This window comes from Macrotis lagotis, chromosome 1 (assembly GCF_037893015.1).
Source record: "Macrotis lagotis isolate mMagLag1 chromosome 1, bilby.v1.9.chrom.fasta, whole genome shotgun sequence".
Lineage (NCBI taxonomy): Eukaryota > Metazoa > Chordata > Mammalia > Peramelemorphia > Peramelidae > Macrotis > Macrotis lagotis.
The window spans coordinates 364,559,777-364,582,505 of NC_133658.1; the positions used below are offsets into that span (position 1 = coordinate 364,559,777).

Genomic DNA, 22,729 nt, shown 5'->3' on the forward strand with positions numbered 1-22,729 from the left:
GGACAGGGGGGAGGGGAGGGTAGAGGGAGGGAGGGGAAAGGGGAGGGAAGGAGAGGGAGTTAGTGAGAGAGGAGTTAGTGGAGACAGAGAGGGGGACAGGCAATAAGAGACACAGAGACAGAGAGACACAAAGAAAGAGTCAAAGACAGAAGCACAGACACAGAGATGGAGACAGAGACACAAAGGCAGTGATACACTGAAGCAGACAGAGAGTTCTTGGAGTGCTTATTCTCTTGGTATCCAAATTATTTCTGTAAGTTGCATAGACAAGGTTGGTAAAAGGAGTTTCTTTATCTAGGGAGATTCCATACCAATGCAATATCATGTTTACTACCTCTCCCTGAGCTCAAAACAAAATCAATAATCAGCACGAATGAATAATTATTTAAATAATTGATATTCAAATTAGTTTATTAACTATTAAAACAATTTTATTAAAACTTTACTTATTAAGTAAAAATGACAACTAAGTGCCAGGAAATTACATTTAAAACAGTAATTCAATTATCAAACTCTGAATTGTAATGGTAATGGGAAAAGGCTGTAGAATGACAAGTATTATATTGTACTGGGCACATTCTCTGCCTATGGCATAGTAGATAAAGCTGGGTCTGGAATCAGGTAGATCTGAATTTGAATCTATTTTAAGATCCTTCTGTTGTTGTTTAGTCAATATCCCTTTTGGAGGTTTTCTTGGCAAAGATAATGGTGGTTTGTCATTTTCTTCTCCAGCTCATTTTATAGATGAGGAAACTGAGACATATAGGGTTAAGTGACTTGCTAAAAGTCACATATTAAGTGAGTGTCTGAGGCCAATTATCAAGATGACAGTTCTTCCCAATTCTAGCCTGGCAGTCTATTCACTGTACAAACTAGCTGCCTAAGATCTTTGTAGGAGTTTTATAAAATATATCATTCTCCTATATGAACAAAAAAGTAGGTGAGTTTAAAAAGATCAAGGTCTCCCACTATATCCAGGGCCATCTCCAGTCATCCTGATCCATATCTGGCCACTGGACCTAGATAGTTCTAGAGGAGAAAGTAAGGCTTTGCATAGCCCTCTCCTACTTAAATCCAATTCACTTTAATGTCATGGCATCAACTTCCTGATGTCATAGTCCCCTCCAAGAATAAGGGACAAACAATAACATTATATCAGGAATGATACAGAAAGGCTTGCTAAGCAGGGAGGATTGGAACTAATGTGCCTATTAGATTCCTTTTTTCTCTGAGCTTCTCATCAAGTCAGGGTTAACAGCATCAATTTTGTTTGAGAGACAGCTATAGAATGACTAGTTGAACTCTCATTTTGTCAATTAATAATAAAAATTATAAATTTTGAACAAAAAAGAATGTAAGACCAGTGTCACTAGATCAAAGAGTATGGGATGTAACTTTTAAGAATACTGTAAAGTTTGGGGGTTTAGGTTTTGAAGATCTTTTAAGACCAAATAGAGGATTTTTGTATTTGATCCTGGAGGCAATAGGGAGCCAGTAGAGTTTGTTGAGGATGAGGATGTGACATGATTAGACTGGTTTTTTAGGAAAATCACTTTAGCAACCACTGGAGAATAGACTGAAGTGAAGAGGATAGACTGGGGATGACAGGTCAACTAGCAGGTTATTGTAATAATTCAGGTGTGAAGAGATGAAGGTTTTCATCAGAATGGTAGCAATATCAGAAAAGAGAAAGATGTTTAAAAGGTGAAGTTGTTTATTTTGGCAATAGATTTGATATAGGGAGTGAGAAATGGTGAAGAGCAGAGTGTAATATGAGATGGATTGGGAGACCAGAGGTTCCTTGACAGTCATAGGGAAGTTTGGAAAGGGGAGATTTTAGGGGAAAACAAAATGACTTCAATTTTGAACATATTGATTTTAAGTTGTCTACTTACTACACATCCAGTTCAAGATGCCAGAAGGGCTGTGGGGCTTGTGAGACTGAAGGTCAGCAGAGAGATTAGAGCTAGATAAACATTTTTGAGAATCACTAACATTTAGGAAGATAATTATTCTGTGGGAGCTAAACATCCCTATATTTTTCAAATGATCTTTCATAGTCCCAAAGTCCCATATCAGTCTCTTTTGGAGCATCCCAGAGCATCAGTTCATTTTGATTTAAATCAATTCAATCGAATGTAGTTCATTATTCTTAAGATATTTTACCTACAGCTAAATAATAATCTAGATGTCTGATCAAGGTAGAAAACAGAGGGATCATCATAACAGTGGCCTTCTTTATACAATACAAAATTTCAGGGCGGCTAGGTGGCATAGTGGATAAAGCACTGGCCTTGGAGTCAGGAGTACCTGGGTTCAAATCCGGTCTCAGACACTTAATAATTACCTAGCTGTGTGGCCTTGGGCAAGCCACTTAACTCCATTTGCCTTGCAAAAAACCTAAAAAAAAAAAAGAACAAAAAAGAAAATTTCAGTAATCTTGTTGTCTGATAAAACATATTGCTGACTCAGTCAATGCCTGAATCATTGAACTTTTGGTCCCTTACGATTCACAAATCTTCACTGGAACTGCTCTCTAACCCTGCTTTTCACATTCAGCATTTATATAACTGATTTTTTTTTGAGATCTAGTTTAGGATTTTACATTTGTCCCTATTATTTTACCTTATTAGATTCAGAGAACACAGTATGAAATAAAGGTTTTTCTTGGAGACAAGGTTTCAAGACTTTTCTTCTATTATAAAATAGCCCTGTGAAGTCACTTAATCTAGTTAATCCAGGCAATCCTCCAACATTAAATATTGCAGTCATTTCCTGATTTTACCACTAGAGGGAGGTTCCATGAAGGAAGATTTATACATTTTTCTGAATAGATTAAAATGACTGGTCCAGACAGACTCCGCTGCCTCCCTAATTCCCCTGCCTTTCCTTCCATCCTCCAATCTCTCAAAAATACCTGGTCTATTCTTAGGCTAATAGGCATCTTTTTTTAAAAATTTTTTATCTAGAATTAGATAGATAGGCAGATTGATTGATCTATAACTATAGACTATATTTATCATCAATCATCTCTCTCTATCTCTTTATTTATCTATGTATATATATATATATATATATATATATATATATGCATATATATATTTTTGTCTAGACTTCCACCCAAATGCTATGTTCTCAGAAGGTTAGATTGTCCAAGAGATTCTTTCTTCCCCAGGAATTAGTTTTAAATTTATTAAGTGATTATTATGCAAATGTGAAACTAGAAGTAATCATTAAAGCAGCTTCATTGTTGTGGGAAAGATCAGGTCTCTTGAGTCTCCCATTTTGAATTCCCTTTTCAGAGGTTCTGAAAGGCACTTGTCAGGCCCTTCTATAAGAAAGTCTACATCTAAGTCCAAGAAACTAGAAAAAATAAGGGTGGAAGAGTGGAAAATATTTCAAGGAAGCAGATTTTTTGTTCTATTTAAGTTAAAGCTTTTTAAAGATATATTTTTGACATGTCCTACTCTCCAAGACCCCATTTGCTGTTATTTTGACAAAGGCACTAGGGTGGTTTGCCATTTCCTTCTCCAGTTCATTCAACAAAAGCAGAAAGTCAGGCAAATGGGATTAAATGATTTGCCCAGGGTCACCCAGCCAATGAGGTCTGGTCTTCTATACAATGTGCCACCTAGAACTTCTCAAAGGAGAAAGTTGCACTCTTTTGTGTTAAATAGGTTGAGCCCTAGATTTGGATTCAGGAAGACCTGAGTTCAAATGCTGCCTCAGAGACTTACCACAATGTGACTTTGGGCAAGTCACTGAACCTTTGTTTGCCTTAGTTTCCTCATCTGTACAATGGGGATAGTAATGTACCTGCTTTCCTGGATTGTTATGAGGATCAGATGAGGTCATATTTGTAAAGCCCTTAGCAGAGTGCTTGGCTAAAGTAGGTATTTAATAAATACATGTTTCCTTTCTTCCTTTCTCCTTTACTGTCACATTCACTCCATTTGATCCTGACAAGCCTTGTGGGAAGCAGGGCTGGGAGTTGTTTCTATATTTTACCAAGCAGAAAACAGGCTCAGAAAGAGCAAACTAGACTTCCCCATGGTGATATGGTTGGATTAGGCATTAGAGTCATGATTTAAACTTACTTCTCTCAATGCCAAGGTCAGAGCTTTCTCTAATACACAAGAGTTAAAAGTTAGAAACTAAAATCAACCTTTTAACTTACCAGTCATTTTCCTGGAATCTTTTCTTTCTTGTCTTCCCAATTCATGTATCCACTTGAAAGGAAGGAATAAAGAGATTAAATTATATGGGTGGGAAGGGATATGAGAACAGGTTAAGCTGATTTCTAAAATATTTTTATGTATGTTTCAAAGGATTTTTTTATTTTTATCAGTTGTGTTCTGTGTTCTAAAGGCTCTTTGCAGCTACAGAAATGTATGTTCTGTCTTTTATGAGGCAAATGAGGGACAATGGTGCTGGAGTAGAAAAGAAACTGGATTTAACATCAGAGGATCTGGAAATGAATAATAGCTTTAAAGCTGGTTACTTTGTGAACTTGACTAACATATTTAATGTCTCAATTTCCTCATGCATTTACTTAGGGGTTTATATTAAATAGTTTCTTATAATTTAAAAAATATTCTAAAGAACTTTATTGTTATGTCATTTTAAGATTAATTTTAATTTGAACGTCTCATATGCTAAAGTATTTTCTATATTTAACATTCAGTATTCTATACCTTCCAAGTGCAATTTTCTATGTATTTGTTGTATGTTTCTTAAAAAAACCAGTTGGGAGGATTGTCTTCTTTTCTGTTAAATGATAGGGTTGGGCTATAAAATTCTGGATCAGAAAAAAATTGGTCTCATTTATTTCTTGATCAAGTAGAGGGATAGAGCTAACTTCCTTTAAAACCCAGAGGATTTTGTACATTAAATGTACAAATAAATACTCAATAAACTTGATTGATTGATTTTTTATTTTTAAAAGTTTTATTTTTATGGATACCCCTTGATTCCATAGACATTTTCTCTTTCTTACCCAAAGAATCTTGTAACAAACATATATATGTATGTATGTATATACATATGTATTCACATATATTTTCATTGGTATAGGAAAGAGTTGGACTTCTAAGTTATCCTCTCAGAGGTACTGAATTATATATGAGTGTTTGTGCATGTGTTTGTAAATGTATATATGTGTACATGGCTATATGCATATGCACTTCCACTTATACACATAAACATACATTCATATATATATGCATCCACACATATGTGAGTGGAAAAAGAAGCTTAATAAAACTAATCAAAATTTGTTTGACAGTTTATTAGCATTTCACATTCGTAGCCCCCACATCTGCAATGAAAGGAAGGAAATTTTCTCAATTCTACTCTAGGGCCAAGTGTAATGATGAAACTACTCAGCCAGGCATATAGAGACCAAAATTTGAAAAATAAAAATGAGACAAATTTCTGCCCTCAAAGGGTTTATATTTTATTAGATGTCATAGCATTTATATAAATAGGTATATACAAAATACTTACATAGTAAATATAAGTTAATTTTCTTTTTTCCCTTACATTGTTGTTGTCAAGGTAGACTTTTTTTTGTTCTACTTAATGCACTCTGTGTCAGATCAAGTGTCTTACTATGTTTCTCTGAATTCTTCCTATTTCTTATGGAATGATAATATTCTTTTACTTTTGTATATCGTGTGTTAGGTAGTTCTCTAATAGAGGTTTTAATATGTTTTTAGTTCTTTGCTAACACAAAAACCTCTGCTTTTTGGTGTCACTTTCTGTCTATGGGGCATATGCCAAGCAATGAGATCCATGGACACTCAAATCACTTTTTTTGGTTTATTCCAATTGTTTGTTTAATTTATTTAGTTATTTTCACATTACTACAATAGTCTTGTAAAATGAACATAATCCTTCTTTCAAGAAAAAGGTAACATGTAATTTTGCTATCTCTTATATTTTATTTTTTCCTTAGTATATGAATTCTCTCTCAACACATTCAAATTTGATCAACGTATGCCATGGAACCAATGTAGACTATCAGACTGCCTTCTGTTGGGGGGGGAGGGAGGGAAGTGGGATTGGGGAAAATGTAAAATTTAAAAAAAATTAAAAAACAATCCCTCTTTCCCCCACAAAGACAGAGACACCTTAAGAAAAATAGAGAGAGAAAAAGAAAAAAATGTACTTCAGTCTGTGTTCAGATACCATTAACTCTGTCTCTGGGATGAATCAAATTCTTTATCATAAGTACATCAAAGAAGTTGCTTCAATATTTTCTTCTTCATGACTGTCATTGCTAACAGTATTTCTCTGCATTCTATTCCTCCTCACTCCCATTTGCTCTATTGTTTCTCCTTTCTCCTTGTTCCTCTTCAAAAGTGTGTTGTATACTACCTTCTCCCACTATCTTCGCTCTCTTCTATCACCTACAACCCCCACTTCTCCTCCATCCCCTTTCTCTCATCCTTTTCCTCTCCTTTTTCCTATAGGGTAAGATAGATTTCTATACCCTATTGAGTGTGCATGTTATTTCCTCTCTGAGCCACTTCTCATAAGAATGAAGGTTCAGTCATTCCCCCTCATCTTCCTCTCTTCCACTCCATTATAAAAATTTTTTCTTGACTCTTTAATATGAAATAGCTTGACCCATTCTGTCTCCCCTTTCCCTTTCTCCAAGTACATTTATTTTTCATCCATTAGTTCCATCATTTTTCTTTTAGTTTTTGCAAAGCAATGGGATTAAGTGACTTGCCCAAGGTCACACAGCTAGGTAATTATTAAGTGTCTGAGGTCAGATTTTAACTCAGGTCCTCCTGACTTCAGGGTCACTGCTTTATCCATGAAGTCACCTAGCTGCCTCAAAAATTTCTTGAAAAATGAAATCTAAGTTCTTTTCCTGGTCATGACTTTCAGGTAGTCCAATAATTTTTAAATTATCTTTTCTGGATCTGTTTTCCATGTCAGCTGATTTCCAATGAGATATTTCACATTTTCTTCTAGTTTTTCATTCTTTTGGTTTTATTTTATTGTTTCTTCATTTCTCATAAAGTCATCAGCTTCTCTTTTTTGCTCCATTCCACATTTGAAGGAGTTGTTTCAGGAAACATTTTTATCTCCTTTTCTGTATGACCAATCCTGTTTTCCCCCAATTCTGCTTTTTAAGTTATTCTTCTTCTTCTCATTGACCTTTTGGACTGGCTTTTATTTGCTATTCTCTTTGGTATTTTTTTTTTAATCTCCTTCACCAAGTGGCAGACTTTTTTTACTGCATTGCTCTCATTTCTCTTCCCAATCTTTCTTCTACCTCCCTTACTTGATTTTCAAAGTCTTTTTTGAGCTCTTTCATAGCCTAAGATCAATTCCTATTTTTATTGGAGACTTTGGATACAAAAGTTTTGACTTTTTCCTCTTCTGAGTGTGTATTTTGATCTTCCATGGGTCCAAAGCAATTTACTATGGTCAGATTCTTTTTCTTTATTGTTTACTCATTTCTCCAGTCTATGACCTGGTTTTAATACACTTCCTAAGTTTTTGAGTATTTCTAGGACACCTCCCCAAGGATTTTAATTCCTTCAGGGTTTTGTGAGAGACTCTAACTGCTCTCCTGGCCTGTATTCTGGTCTGTGAATTATCACAAGCCCCTTTGCTCCTGAGCTGTGAGGAGGATGCCTCTGTGCTATGGCAGGATTGCAACTTGTTTCTGAGTATGGGCAGAGCAACAGAGTCCTGTCCCAGGCAGAGAGGAGAGACCTTGACAGTCTCCTCTGACCCCTTTACTGTCTTTGAGTTGAGAGCTCTGGGAACAGTTTCTGGGGGCTCCGCAGGCCTTCTTCTGGTTTCTGGAGCAGAATCTGTGCTGAGACTTGACCTGCATTGGGCTCTGCATCCATTCTGGTGCAACAGAGTTTCCTGCTGACCTTCCAAGTTGTCTTTGGAGATCCCTACGCTGAGAGGTTCACTAACACAGACCCAGGTGCCTCCACAGACCCGGGCACCTCAAAGGCTGTTCCTGGATGGCTGGAGATGGTTCACTCTGGCATATTGCAGCCTTAGCTGTGCTGTGGCCCTTTCCTACCCTGGTGGAACAGACCTTTCCCACAGATCTTCCAAGTTGACTTGGACCAGAAAATTGTTTCCCTCAGTCTTTCTGTAGGTTCTGCCACTCAAGAATTTGGATAGAGTATTTCAAGTGTTCTGGAAGAGAGTTTCTGGGAATTCTTGCCTCCACACTATCTTCTTGGCTCTGCTCCTTCCACTTAAATCACAATTTTTAATATACTGCACTGTTTTCCAGAATGGTTGGATCAATTCACCTCTTCAACATCAGGATAGTAGTGTGTTTACCTTTCTGAAACCCTTTCATCATTAACTGCTCCCTTTATTTTGTTTTCTTTTTTGTCATCTTTCCTAATTTTTTAGTTGTGCATTTCTCTTTTTTATTAGTAAAGCAGTATAATTAGTAAAGTGCTTGTTAATAATTTTCAATTCTTTTGAAAATTGCCTACTTATTTGGAATGCCACTCAAAGATCATCAAAAATGTGCATACCCTTTGATCCAGCAATACTACTACTGGGTCTAAACCCTGAAGAGATCATGAAAAAAGGGTAAAAACATCACTTTACAAAAATATTCATAGCAGTCCTGTTTGTGGTGTCAAAGAATTGAAAATTGAGTGAATGTCCATCAATTGGGGAATGACTTAAACTCTGGTATATGTATGTAATAGAAAACTATTGTTTTATTAGAAACCAGGAGGGATGGGAATTCAGGGAAGCCTGGAAGGATTTGCATGAATTGGTGCTGAGTGAGATGAGCAGAACCAGAAGAACATTATACACCCTAACAGCAACATGGGGGTGGTGAACAATCTTAATGGACTTGCTCATTCCATCAGTGCAACAATCAGGCACAATTATGGGGTATCTGCAATAGGGAATACCATTGGTATCCAGAGAAAGAATTGTGGAGTTTAAACAAAGACTAAAGACTATTACCTTTAATTTAAAAATAAAAAATCTGTTATTATGTAATTTTGCTGTCTCTTATACTTTTTTCCCTTAAGGATATGACTTCACTCTCATCACAGTCAAATTAGATCAATGAATGCCATGTAAACAATGTAAAAACTAACAGATTGCCTTCTGTGGGGGTGGGGGAGGGAAATGAGATTAGGGGAAAAATTATAATATTCTAAATAAATTTTTTAAAAAAGAGAAAAAAATAAAATTGCCTGCTTATATATTTTTTGATAAATTAATCATTGGAGAATGGTTTTTATTGTGTTAACTCCTAATTAATCTTAGTTTTTAGAACTATATATGAAGATTTCTTCTCAATCATTTTCTTTCTTATCATGGCTGCATTAATTTTGTTTATGCAAAAGGTTTTCAATTTCAGGCAATCAAAATGATCTATTTTTGCCTTTCAAGAGCTCCTCTATACCTTGTTTGATTAGGAATTCTCTCCCTACCCATTGCAATGAAAGGCACTTAATGTTATTCTCTTCTAAAATATTTAGGTAATGACCTTCTGATTACTTTTTTAATTGAAGATTTTTTTTATGCTTTTGGTATAAGATGTTGATCTAAGTTTATTGCCCAGCAAACCATTTTCCAGTTTCCCCTTCCAGTTTCTTATCAAATAGGGATTTCTTTCTTAGGATTTATGTTCTCTCAGCTCCAGTGAATAATGAATTATCCAGTTCAATTATTTCTGATTTTTGTTGAACTAATCTGTTCCCTTCTCTCCACTTGTAAAGGCAAATTTTTCAAACCCTTATGTATACCTCTCCTGGCCTCTTAGAATAGTTTTCTTTCTATCTAGTTACTAGCATTTCTAGAATTTTCCTTTACCAAGACTATTCTTTAATCCAGGCTTCACAAAACTTTCAAAGTAATGCTACTAAGGAACAATTCTGACTATGTCATTCTCTTGCTGAATGAAACTCTAGGATCTCCTTATTAAATGCCTTTCACAACCTGGTCACTTGAATTCTGTTTATACATTCTATGTTGTAGCTAATTTAAGCTTCTTACTTAGCATTCCATCCTTGCAAAGGAATGTACTTGTTCCTCACCTCTGTCTCTTAAAATCAATTATCTTCTTTTCAAATTTCAATAAAATATTATCCATTCATTAAGCCTTTCTTGATCACTTCAAGTTCAGTGTCCTGTTGTCAAATTACCTCATGTTTATTTTGCAAATATACTGCTATATGTACATACTATATCTCTAAATAAAATGTACACTCTGTAGGGGAAGAAATGGTTTCATTTTTATCTAACACAATGAATGTTAAATAGTAGTTATTTAATAAGTACTAATCGTTTATCTAGTTTTGTATTTTTTAACTGGTACTAAATAATTTTAGTGAATACTGTTTTATCACAGAATTTGAAGTCTAGAAATGCTGATCTCTCCTCATCTTTTTTTAAGTATTTCTTTTAAATTCTAGACCATTTGCTTCTCCAAATTAATTTTGCTATCACTTTCTCTGTCTTTGTTTCTGTCTCTTTCCATATATGTGTATATATATATATATATATACATATATGTATTTATATGTATGTATATGCAATAACCTCTTGGTAAACTGGAGCAGTAACATATCATTTTATCATATTATTTATTATATTATATAAGGCCCCCACCTTAAACAATGTGTATTCCTTCAATTACCTAATTATTCTTTCTTGAAAGAGGGTCTTGTTTTACGAAGATCTTGAACATATCTTGATATTTTAATCCAGTTAATCTTAGAATTTCAAAGGTTATTTTTACACAGAATTTCCCTTTTTTAGTTTCCCTCTTGCATTTTATTCTTGCTATATAAAAATGCTGAAGATTTTTGAGGATCATTTTATAGCCTGCTTATTTACTGAAGTGGTAATTGTAATTAGTTTCTTTGTTTACTCTCTAAGGATTTGCTTTCAGTAACCTTTATGCCATCTTCAAACAAAGATTATTTTATCTTTCTTTCCCAGTGTCTGTTTAATTTATTTTTCTTGTTTTCTTGTTATCTAGTTATTAGCATTTCTAGAATTGTTTAAATAACAATTGTGAGTCAGTAAATGTGCTGCATTAGAGTTGGCACTTGAGCCATCCTTAAATGGAATCAAGACTTCCTTGAAATACAGAAGAAGAACATCCCAGGCATGGATGGGGGGGGGGGGGCAGCCTGTGCAAAGGTGTGGAGTTAAAAGATGGGTTGTTTTTATTTCAACACTAGTAGCATAGTGGCTGACAAATAGAAGGTACTTAAAAAAGTTTATTGCATTGAATTGAATTGTATATATGGTTCTTTACTAGTTTATTTATAGAGGAAATCTAGTGTTTCCAATTATCATTTGATTGAGTCTTGCTTTTTTCCCTCTTAATTTTCTAGACAAAATGACATGCTTGCTATTTCTTTTTTGCAAGGCAAAGGAGTTAAGTGACTTACCCAAGGTCACACAGCTAGGTAATTATTAAGTGTCTGAGGCCGGATTTGAACTCAGGTCCTCCTGACTCCAGGGCCCATGCTCTATCCACTATGCCACCTAGCCCCTATTTCTTGAATAGAATATTCTGGGCAGCTAGATGGCACAGTGAATAAAGAACTGGCCTTGAAATCAGGAGGATGGCAGTTTAAATCCAGGCTCTGACACATAAATAACTTGGGTAAATTACTTAATCCTGTTAGCCCTGCTTCCAGGGCCATCTCCAGTGGTCCTGATTCATATCTGACCACTGAACCCAGATGGCTCTGAAGGAGAAAATGAGGCTGGTGACTTAGCACAGCACCCCCTCACTGAAATTCAATTCATGTTCTTGTCATGGCATTTTCTTTGAAAACAAAATATTATAAACATTCCATTGTCTACCTCCATACATTTGCATAAGCTATCTTCCAGTGCCAGAAATGGCATTCTCTTTCCACACATTTGTACCTTTTTAAACTCTTAGTTCCATTTAAAGCTCAACTCAATAAGAATTTTCCTGACTTTTCTCCTGCTACCTCTTATCAACTCTCTCCCTTCCTAAATTACTTTACATTTGCATATATATTCATATATATATATACAAATGCATGAGTACATATATATGTAATATATTAATATATTATATGTACATATTGTTTTCCCCTGGTACTTGATAGAAAGGAATGATTTTCATTTTTATCCCCAGTGTCTAACATGGCATCTGGCAAGGCACATAATAAATATTTACCCCATTGAATTGGATTCCATATATTTGTCACTGAGCAGAAACTCAGGATGACTTGAGCCTAGTCTCACACCTGTCCCTAATTTGCCTTAGTCTTCCCCCTAAGCTATCATTCACATAAAGATTATGATCATGCATAAGAGAAGAGGAATAAAAGTTAAACCTCTCATGGGATCTCATCTGCTCCTAAGCCTCACCTGCCATTGACCTTGGTTCCTCTGCAGTGCACAGGAAAATATATACATTTGCATTTTCAAATTGCTTCTTCTTCCCATTCTTCCCACATTATGCAAACACAAAGAGACATCAATCAGGGTTGATCACTTACGAGCTCTTGAACATTGAACTGAAAATAAAGTCCAGCACAGAATCAACAATTCCCATACCCAGGAATGAAAACATTTCTGAGATGTCTTTGTCCTCATTTTGTTCAGAGTTGGAACTATTGTCACCTGGAACCAAAAGTGTTTTCTCAGTCATTTGTTCCATAAATTGTTAACAACCTTAGACTGAATTTGGTCTGTTTATCCTGCAAGGCATTTCTCTAGCCACTTTTGTTCTATTGTAAAATATCAGAGCCAGATGGACTTTTAGTTAGAATATTAGGCAACATAAAGTAGTCAGTGTCTTAACAGTGTCTTAACAGGTCATAGATTGTCAGAGATACAAAGGACTTCAGAACATAAGTCATAGAATTGTAAAGCAAATAGGAATCTTAGAATATAGAATGCTAGAATATAGAAAAAAAGCCTATCCTAACTGGGAAAGAACATAGAATATTAGAATAAGGAATCTAAAAACATCAAAAGATAGAAAATAGAACATAGACTTTCAGAGTTGAAAGTAACTTTAGAACATAGAACATAAAATATTCAATTCAATCCAATAAGCATTTCTTACCTTTTATTTGTAAAGTCTGTACTAGATTCTGACAATAAAAAGCTAACAAGGAGAATATATCATAGGTCAAATTATGTTTCCTGCTTTTGAGAAATTTGTACTTTATTAAATACTTATCCAAGAAGAAACTTTAGAATATAAATCATAGAAAGTCAGAGCATAAAAGCTGATGAAATATAGACTATAGAATACATATAGAGATGATAGCATGATCAAAGAGGCTGACTTCAATTTGGGACTTTGCCACTTATTAGTTGACAACCTCTTTGGAGCTTGAATTCTTAATCTTTAAAAAAAAAAGATGGTGACCTATAATATACCTTACAACTCTAAATATATGATAATACATTCCTATAGAATTACCCTTAGACTCTAGAACACATTCTGGTAGAGTAGTAAAAGTCTTTAGAAGATCTAGGGGGCAGCTAGGTAGGGCAATGAATAGAGTGCAGGCTTAGAGACAAAAAGACTTATCTTCTTGAATTCCAATCTGACTTCAGATAATTACTAGCTATGTGATCCTGGTCAAGTTGTTTAACTCTATTTGCTTCGGTTTCCTCATTTGTAATACGACTTGGAGAAGGAAATGGCAAGTCACTCTTGTACCTTTGCCAGAAAAACCCCAATTGAGCTCACAAAGAGCAAGACTCAACTGAAAAATACGAAACACTCACTTAGAAGACCTAATAACTGAACTAGTGCTTTCCTTAGACCAGACAATAAAAGTTATGGAAGAGTTTTTAGAAGTTAAAAGTCATATTTAAAACAAACACAAAATATTAGGATTTGAAAGGAGCTGAGATCAGAGAATATAAAATGTTAATGATAACCATTCTAACACAACAATCTCATTTTACAGATGAGAAAAGTAACCTAGAAAATTTAACTTTTTTCAATTTATTGAATCATAAATTAGCTCAATATCAGACTTCTGATATCTATTTTAAGATTTTTTTTTCCTTCACACCACATAGATTTCTATATTATCAATAATAATTGTGGTGGTGGTGGTGGTGCATTTATTGAGCATCACTACAAAGCAGGATTCCTTGTTCACAAGGAACTAATATTCTGACCTAGCAATCTTTTCCCATCCACTTTCATCCTCTCCCCTCCCAACCCATTCCATATCATCCTATCCCATCCTATTTCATTCTATCCTGTCCAAAAGCTAACTAATTCTAGAACCTCTGGCAAGTCACTTTCCTTATTGGTTTTCAGTTTCTCATTTTGTAAAATGAATGGAGAGTAGAATAGAGGATCTCTATGGATTCATCCATCACTGCTATTTTGTGATTTTATGTTTATAGTAATGACTACTTCTCCTATTTCATATCATCAAAAATACTCACCACCATAAGAAGAAGGAATCAAAATAAGTAGTACTAAAGTCATCATAATTATCTGAAACACTGAGGAGGCCATTGTTTCTCTGGATTCAGGTCAGTCATCAAGGTGCCCATGAGCTCTCCCTCCATTTATATAATAGGGTCAATGACATTACTCACCTGCAGAGGAGTTAATTAAAATATTTGGTAAGACTCAGCTGGGTGCCAAGTAATTTCTAGGAGGTTATGTAGTTTGAAAGAAAGCTAGCTCAGGTTGGGCCTGAGAAACTATGGTTTTAATTTCAGCTTCATCAATGATCATCTATTATGTGACCTTAGACAAATCATTCCCCACCCCCACCCCCAGCAAAGTCTCAGTTATTTCATCTATAAGAGGATCTATATAACTCTATAGTCCATTCTTTCTCATTGTTCTAATAGTCTATGTTCTATTTTCTCTTTTCTAAGGTCCCCTCCAGATCCAATGTTCTCTGGTTCTCACTCTAACATTTTAATATTATTTAAGACCTTATCCATTATTGGTTTTATTTTATATTTGATTCCATTAAATTCATCAACTATTTTAAAAATAACTATTATAGTCAGCATAATGTGCTTGGTTCATGGGTAGTCCCACAAATTCTTTTTTTTAAATAACAATATCTGTTCTCTTGTAGCTTAAATTTTATGCTCTAATGTTCCTCCTACTTCTCAAAGTCTAGGTTCTATATTCTGGCATCCTATGATTTCTAATGTATGCCTCAAAAGTAGCTTCAGAATTATTTATTTAAATTGCTGATAAACTTGCCACAGATCAATACATCCAGAAGATATCATATCAACAAAGATCAGCTTTACACCCTGGTGATGTCTACACATCACACTGTAGAAATTCTGAAAGACCTAATAGCACCTTCAGGATTCAAGATTAATTAGAATTAAAAAGTTTTATTTAGCTCTAACACTTGTTATTCTCAGGTTCTATCCAGCTCTACTATTTTATCTATTTCCTGACTTATATCTTTAACATTGATAGTCCTATTTTATGTTGGAGATCCACTGAAGGCCTAGCATTTAATTTTTAGTGTAAGACTCCTTCAAGCTTTGATATCTATGAATAATATGAAAAAAGTTTTCAGATTTGTTTAAGTTTGCCAGTTTTTGCTGAAATTTGAACAGCTATCACTGGGGCCTACAAATATGCTTGGATAAACTATAAGAAAGAACAGGTAATTTAAAAAAGATAAGTGGCAAAAAATAGGTTGACTGGAGGCTTTAGTAAGAGAAAAAATTCCTCTAATTGTGTCCCTTTCCAAAGAATGATTAATTCAATCATGCATTCAGTGGATATTTTAAAAAATCTTATTTTATTTCCAATTATATGCAAAGAGAATTTTCAACATTCATCTTTTTGTGAGCTTTTCTGTTCCACATTTTTTTAACCATTCACCTTTCCCTTCAGTCTCCCCATAAAAACAATTAATCTGATATAGCTTTTACATATACAGTCCTCTTTAGCTTATTTTCACATTAGTCATGTTATAAAATAAGAATAAGAACTAAAGGAGAAAAATATGAGAAATAATGGAAAAAAACAAAATACAAATTTTAAAATGTATGCTTTCCTCTGCATTAAGACTTTATAATATATATAATATATAATATAGATATATAATATATAGTTATAATAACATCTCACAATGTTTCAAAAGTAGACATTCCTTAAGCACACACTATATGCAGATCCCACTAATAAAGTTACTTTTCTATATTTCATTGTGGAAAGGGAGAGGATCCTGAATTCCTGAAGACTTGAAAAGTCCAAGTTTTGTCAGGTTCAGCCAAACTAGAAAGGCTTCAGATTAGTGATTGTGGGATACAATGATTGTCTGTGCATCTGATGATTGAAGAGCAAACTAACTTCAAAGAAATTCATTACTGGATTGGTCAATAAGTGATTAGCTTTTTCAGGGTCTGATACTCTTTAAAATTATTTACTGATAGAGAAGAATGGTAATTTCACTTGGGAAGGATTTATCCATACTGGAAAGATTGATGTAAATTGGTAAACTGCTCTGAAAAGTGAGTTAGCTAAATAGAGAGGAGAAACCGTTAGATTGGGAAGTAAAGGATTCAGCATTTCTAGTGAATCCTCCTATCCATCACATACAATGGTACTAGGATCTGGGAAGAGTGTACAGGTCAACTTGGATTCCTGGACTAGTTGCCCCTCCTGTATTCCTCTCTATTCCCAACCTAGTTCTGCAGGGTACCCGGTATTCCATCTACCTAGGACTGAGTGTAGTAGAAAGAACATTAATCTAGCAGTCAGGACTTTAATCAATCAGTAATCTGCGCTTTGATCTTGGACAAATCATTATTCCTCTTGGAATTAGGTTCCTTATCTGAAAAATGGAGACAATAAATTGAATTATTTTTATTCATAGAGTTGTTGAGTAGATCAAAGTAAATAATAGATTAGAAAGTATTTGATAATCAAACCAATCTATCACCAAGCATTTATTAAGAATTTTCAATTCCAGACACTGTTCTAGGTGCTAGGTACAGAGCAAAAGTCTGATAAACTAGTGCAGTGATATTTGTATTCAGGATCCCTACAGCACTATGTGTTGATCTCCAGTTCCTACCCTGGTTCTCTATAGGGAGGTTCCCTTAAATATTTGATGTTGTCTGCACCAAAACAGCACTTTGGGGAACAATGTCTCTTGCTTCCATGACAACTCACATCCAAATAGCACTTTAAATTTACAATATTATTATTTCCATTTTGCATATGAGAAAATTGAGGCTCAGCTTTGCCCAAGTTAAGACAGCTAGTCAAGATCAGAGGCTGGATGAGTCTCCAAATTTCATGTTCATTTTCCTATAGTAGTTTCCCACAGTTCTATAAATGTATTACTCTCTCTAATTTCAATTCATAGCTCAGTGATGTCAAAATTAGAAGGAAAGCAGAATGATGGGAAACAATCTTCACAACTAGGAGTTCTAATAAATGTCTCATTTTTAAAATATATAGAGAATTGCATCAAATTTATAAGGTCACAAGTCATTCCCCAATTGATAAATGGTCAAAGGATATGAATAGACAGTTTTAAAATGAAGATATTAAAGCTATATATAACTATATGAAAAAATGCTCCACATCATTATCGATTAGAGAAATGCAAATTAAAACAACAATGAGCTATCACTTCATACCTATCAGATTGGAAAACAGGAAAATGATCAATGTTGCAGAGGTTTATGGGAGGATTGGGACATTGATGGATTACTGGTGGAGTTATAATGAATCCAATCATTGTGGAGAGCAATATGGAACTCTGCCTAAAGAGCAATAAAAATGTTTATTCCCTTTGACCCAATGATTGCAATTCTAGGCTTATATCCATAAGAAATCATAAACAATGAGAAAAGTCCCACATGTTCCAAAATGTTCATAGCAGCTTGTTTTGTGGTGACAAAGAATTAGAAATTGAGGGGATGCCTATCAATTGGTTAATAGTTAAACTAATTATGGTACATTAATACTATAGAATATTATTGTTCTATAAGGAACCATAAATGGAATGACTTTCAGGATCTGATACTGAGCAAAGGGAGCAGAGCCAAGAGAATAATGTACACATTAACAACATTGTGAATGATCAACTTGGATGGAAGCAGCTTCTCTTAGCAGTTCAGAGAGCTAGGACAACCATATTAGACTGGCTATGGACAGTGTTATCCTTGTCCAGAGGAAGAAAAACAAAACAAAAGAGCCTTCAGAACCTGATGAGCACTTTATATAAAAATTATCTCTTATGTAACTCTTTTCCTTAATCCTAATTCCTCATACCGAAAATGACTAATTTGTGAACATGTTTATTAAAAATATATACATACAATGCTAACCTGACTATTCACCACTGAGGGGAGGGAGGTGGGAAGGGAAGGTGGAAGAAAATTTTGAAACTTAAATGTGCAAATGGATGAAAAATAAGCAAAAAAATTTAAATAAATAAGTAAATAAAAATTTCAATTCATCGCTCTCACTATACCCCTTCTTTGCTCACATACCTTCAATGAATCCCCATTGTTACTAGGCAAAAACTCTTGACTCCTTCCTATGGCTGACATAAAAAGAGTCTTTTTAGTTTTTCACCATCCTGCTTAGATTTGTTCATCTTATCTTGATTTCAGAGATCAGAACTGAGAGAAATGAAAGAAATTGTAGAAAAAGATTTCAGCTTAGCATGAAGTAATTGTTATTACTATTAGTATTGTCGATTAGTAATATCTAAGTCTCTGTGGCCCCTTTTGGAGTTTTCTTTTAAAAGATATTGGAGTGGTTTGCCATTTCTTTTCCAGCACATTTTACAGGTGAGAAAACTGAGACAAACAGGGTTAAGCCTAAGGTCACATAGCTATTACACATCTGAACCAGGATTAGCATTCTTTCCACTGTGCCACCTAGTTGCCCAGAATTTTACCCGGTATATTATTGTACCTGGTAATAATTATAATAATAATTCTATAATAAAATAATAATAAAAATAATAATAATTATATTTGATAATAATCATTAGTCAATGTCAATAACTAGGGATTTACCATTTGAGTTAAATTCAGTTCAATACACTATTATCAAGGGCCAACTATGTGTTTCCTGATTTCTGATTTTTAAACCATGACTTTCTCTAGGGACTCAAAAGACACATCCAGTGAAACTCAAGTCTTTGGCTAGTCTTATCTAACTGGAAAGACTGTAAGTACAGGAAATAGACTGTCTATTGATCAAGGACCAGCCTAACTCTGTATGGAGAGGCTCAATACAAGATTGTATACTTGATAAAGAATTTTCTTTTGACCATAGCAACTCATGTACTTTCTAGAAAGGTATGGAAAGACTACATAGTATGTTAGTGAAGAGAACTTCACTGAAGAAACCATGGGTATATGGATCATAGAGTGTGATATGGTAGAAAGATCACTGACTGGAGTCAGAACTTCTGAGTTCAAATCCAGTTCTTATACTTTATATATATATTCTTAGAATACTAAATGTGTGTGTGTGTGTGTGTGTGTGTGTGTGTGTGTGTGTGTACTTTGTATACTGTATGTACTTAAATGACCTTGTACAAAGTAATTTGACCTATCCAATATTTGAATATAACAGGGAATGAGAACATGTGAAGAATATTTTTAAAGGGAGAGATGAATGAGCCTGTTTTTGATAGAATTGTGATGAAGTGTAATAAAAGTCCCTTAGAAACATTGCAAAATGTGGAGACCTTCTGCAATGGGTTGTGGTCTGCTAACCCTACAGTAAAATGTCAACCTCTTTGTTTAACTTCAGTTGTAGCCCTGGAATTGAGTGAGTCTTGAGGAGAGTTTAACAACACTCTCTCTGTCTCTCTGTCTCTCTGTCTGTCTCTGTCCTTGTCTGACTGTCTCTCTGTCTATCTCTCTGTGTCTATGTCTCTGTCTTTCTGTCTCTCTCCCTCTCCCCCCCCCACTTCTTTATTGAAAGTTTCTGGTGAGAGATAATGCTGTAAAAGAGGAGATCTTGAGATCTCTCCCTTCAAGGTCAACATAGAACTTATTTCTTTGCCTCAGAATTTGTTCTTTCATCTGAGTTGTAGATATCAGAAGTCTTTAAATCACATGAGGTTTTTAAAGTCAGTAGAGTGAGCCATCTGGGTCTCTGGAAGTCCCCGAACATGGGAGTAATCCTTGTCTTATTTTGCAGTTAGTCCTGTCTCATTGCCCCAAGGAGCAGGAAGTAAGCTCAAGGACCCTGCCCAGAGATAGCTGTGATAAGGACTCATGCAAGCATCAATGATACATTTAGATCTGAATTATATCATATCGTATTGTATTATATCATATCATATCATATCGTATCATATTACATTATATTATAATATTATATTATGTTATATTATATTATATAGAATATAATTATATTATATAGAAACTGTATTATATAGAAATAATATTATATAGAAACTATGCTAAGTTTAGACTCTCTAGAGGTCAGGGTACTAGAATAGATAATAAAGGAGAGACTGTGCTTCTGAATTTTTTTTTCAGGTTTGGAAAAGGCAGTTTATTCCCACATAGAAAAGGGAACACCAAGCAAAAATTGAGTCTCTAATAACTTGAAAGTACTAATACAATTTGTTGAACAACTAATATTCAAATCTCATTGGGACATTTACAGAAAATTATTTGAGAGCTACTAATTAACCATTTTTTTTTATTTCATCTCCACTGAATACAGCCAGAACAATGCCAAATGGATTCTAACTTTCTAGTGTGCGCCTTTCTCTTTCCCCACCCTCTTGCTTCTGCTACTGTTGCTATTCTTAGGTAGCTGAGGAAGCAGCCCAGGTGCCCTAGAAGGTAGGTTTTTATTGAATTTTACAAGGGCTGGTACCAAATGAAAGAAGGCAAAAATGGGGAAATGATTCAATCTCAGGCACAAGAGAAGGAAATTAAGTAAGGTGGCACAGAGGATAGAGTATTGGGTCTAGAGTCAGGAATACTCATCTTTATGAGTTCAAATCCTGTCTCACACACTTACTACCTGAATGACCCTGGGCAAGTCATTTAACCCTGTTTGTCTTAATTCTTCATCTGTAAAATGAGCTGAAGAAGGAAATGGCAAAAAACTGTAGTGTCTTTTCTTTTTTTATTAAAGATTTTATTTATTTTGAGTTTTGAGTTTTCCAATTTTTCCCCTAATCTTACTTGCCTCCCCTCCACAGAAGGCAATTTGTCAGCCTTTACATTATTTCCATGGTATACATTGATCCAAATTGAGTGTCATGAGAGAGAAATCATATCCTTAAGGAAGAAACATAAAGTACAAGAGATAGCAAAATCAGACAACAAAATATCAATTTTTTTTCTACATTAAAGGTAATAGTCCTTGGTCTTTGTTCAAACTCCACAGTTTTTTTTCTGGATACAAATGGTATTCTCCATTGGAGAAAGCTCTAAATTGTCCCTGATTGTTGCACTGATGAAATGAGCAAGTCCATCAAGGTTGATCACCATCCCCATGTCACTGTTAGGGTGTACAGTGTTTTTCTGGTTCTGCTCATCTCACTCAGCATCAGTTCATGCAAATCCTTCCAGGCTTCCCTGAATTCCTGTCCCTCCTGGTTTCTAATGGAACAATAGTGTTCCATGACATACATATACCATAGTTTGCTAAGCCATTCCCCAATTGAAGGACATTTAATTTCCAATTCTTTGCCACCACAAACAGGGCTGCTATGAATATTTTTGTACAAGTGATATTTTTACCCTTTTTCATCATCTCTTCAGGGTATAGACCCAGTAGTGGTGTAGCTGGATCAAAAAGTATGTATATTGCGGCAGCTAGGTGGCGCAGTGGATAAAGCACTGGCTCTGGAGTCAGGAGTACCTGGGTTCAAATCCGGTCTCAGATACTTAATAATTACCTAGCTGTGTGGCCTTGGGCAAGCCACTTAACCCCATTTGCCTTGCAAAAATACTAAAAAAAATAAAAGTATGTACATTTTTGTTGCCCTTTAGGTGTAGTTCAAAATTTCTCTCCAGAAAGGTTGGATGAGTTCACAGCTCCATCAACAATGTAATAGTGTCCCAGATTTTCCTCAACCCTTCCAACAATGATCATTATCCTTTCTGTCATATTGGCCAGTCTGAGAGTGGTACCTCAGAGATGTGCTTCTGAAATTTCAGCAGAAATTTTTTTATTATTTTTCTTAGCATATCTTCAAAGTAAATACCCTTTTAAAGCATTAATTGATATTAACTGTTTCAATGGAACTGGGTAGCTAGTAATAGATGGATAACCATGGAGGGGGGCAGATTTTAACAAGGAAGGGATCAGGTATGTGATAGAAAGAAAAAAAAATGCCCTCAACCCATCTGTGTTAGCCCTAGATCCCAGAAGGAAATCCCTGACCTGGCTCTAGGATTATGAATCTTGTGCAGAACCTAATCGCTACATGAAAACTGATAGATTAAGTAATGTTCAAAGTCTCTTCCAGCTTTATGCCTATGTTCTAAGATGCCAGGTATAATGCCCTCTAACTCACAGTCTTGGGGTGTAGATGAGGTATATGTACAAATGATCATAAAACAAGTTAATGCAAATATTTAGTATGAGAGATTCAAGGACAAGCTAAAGGAATGGTATTAAAACCAAATAGAAATTGGACCACAAAACCAAACACAAAATCCATAGTGACTTCTAAAATTTCATATTAACACTATTTTAGAACTATCTTCATCTATTTTTGTTAATTATTTCCCA

General features: G+C 34.8%; 1 long non-coding RNA gene across 1 annotated transcript; it reads right to left on the minus strand.

Annotated features, from left to right (window-relative positions):
* Positions 1-481: 481 nt before the first annotated feature.
* LOC141517912 (uncharacterized) lies at positions 482-14,661 on the minus strand. The gene is made up of 4 exons (XR_012477027.1): positions 14,443-14,661; positions 12,388-12,642; positions 4,178-4,229; positions 482-2,400 (listed from the first exon to the last, which is right to left on the minus strand). It is a non-coding gene; the product is annotated as an uncharacterized LOC141517912 (long non-coding RNA).
* Positions 14,662-22,729: the final 8,068 nt, after the last annotated feature.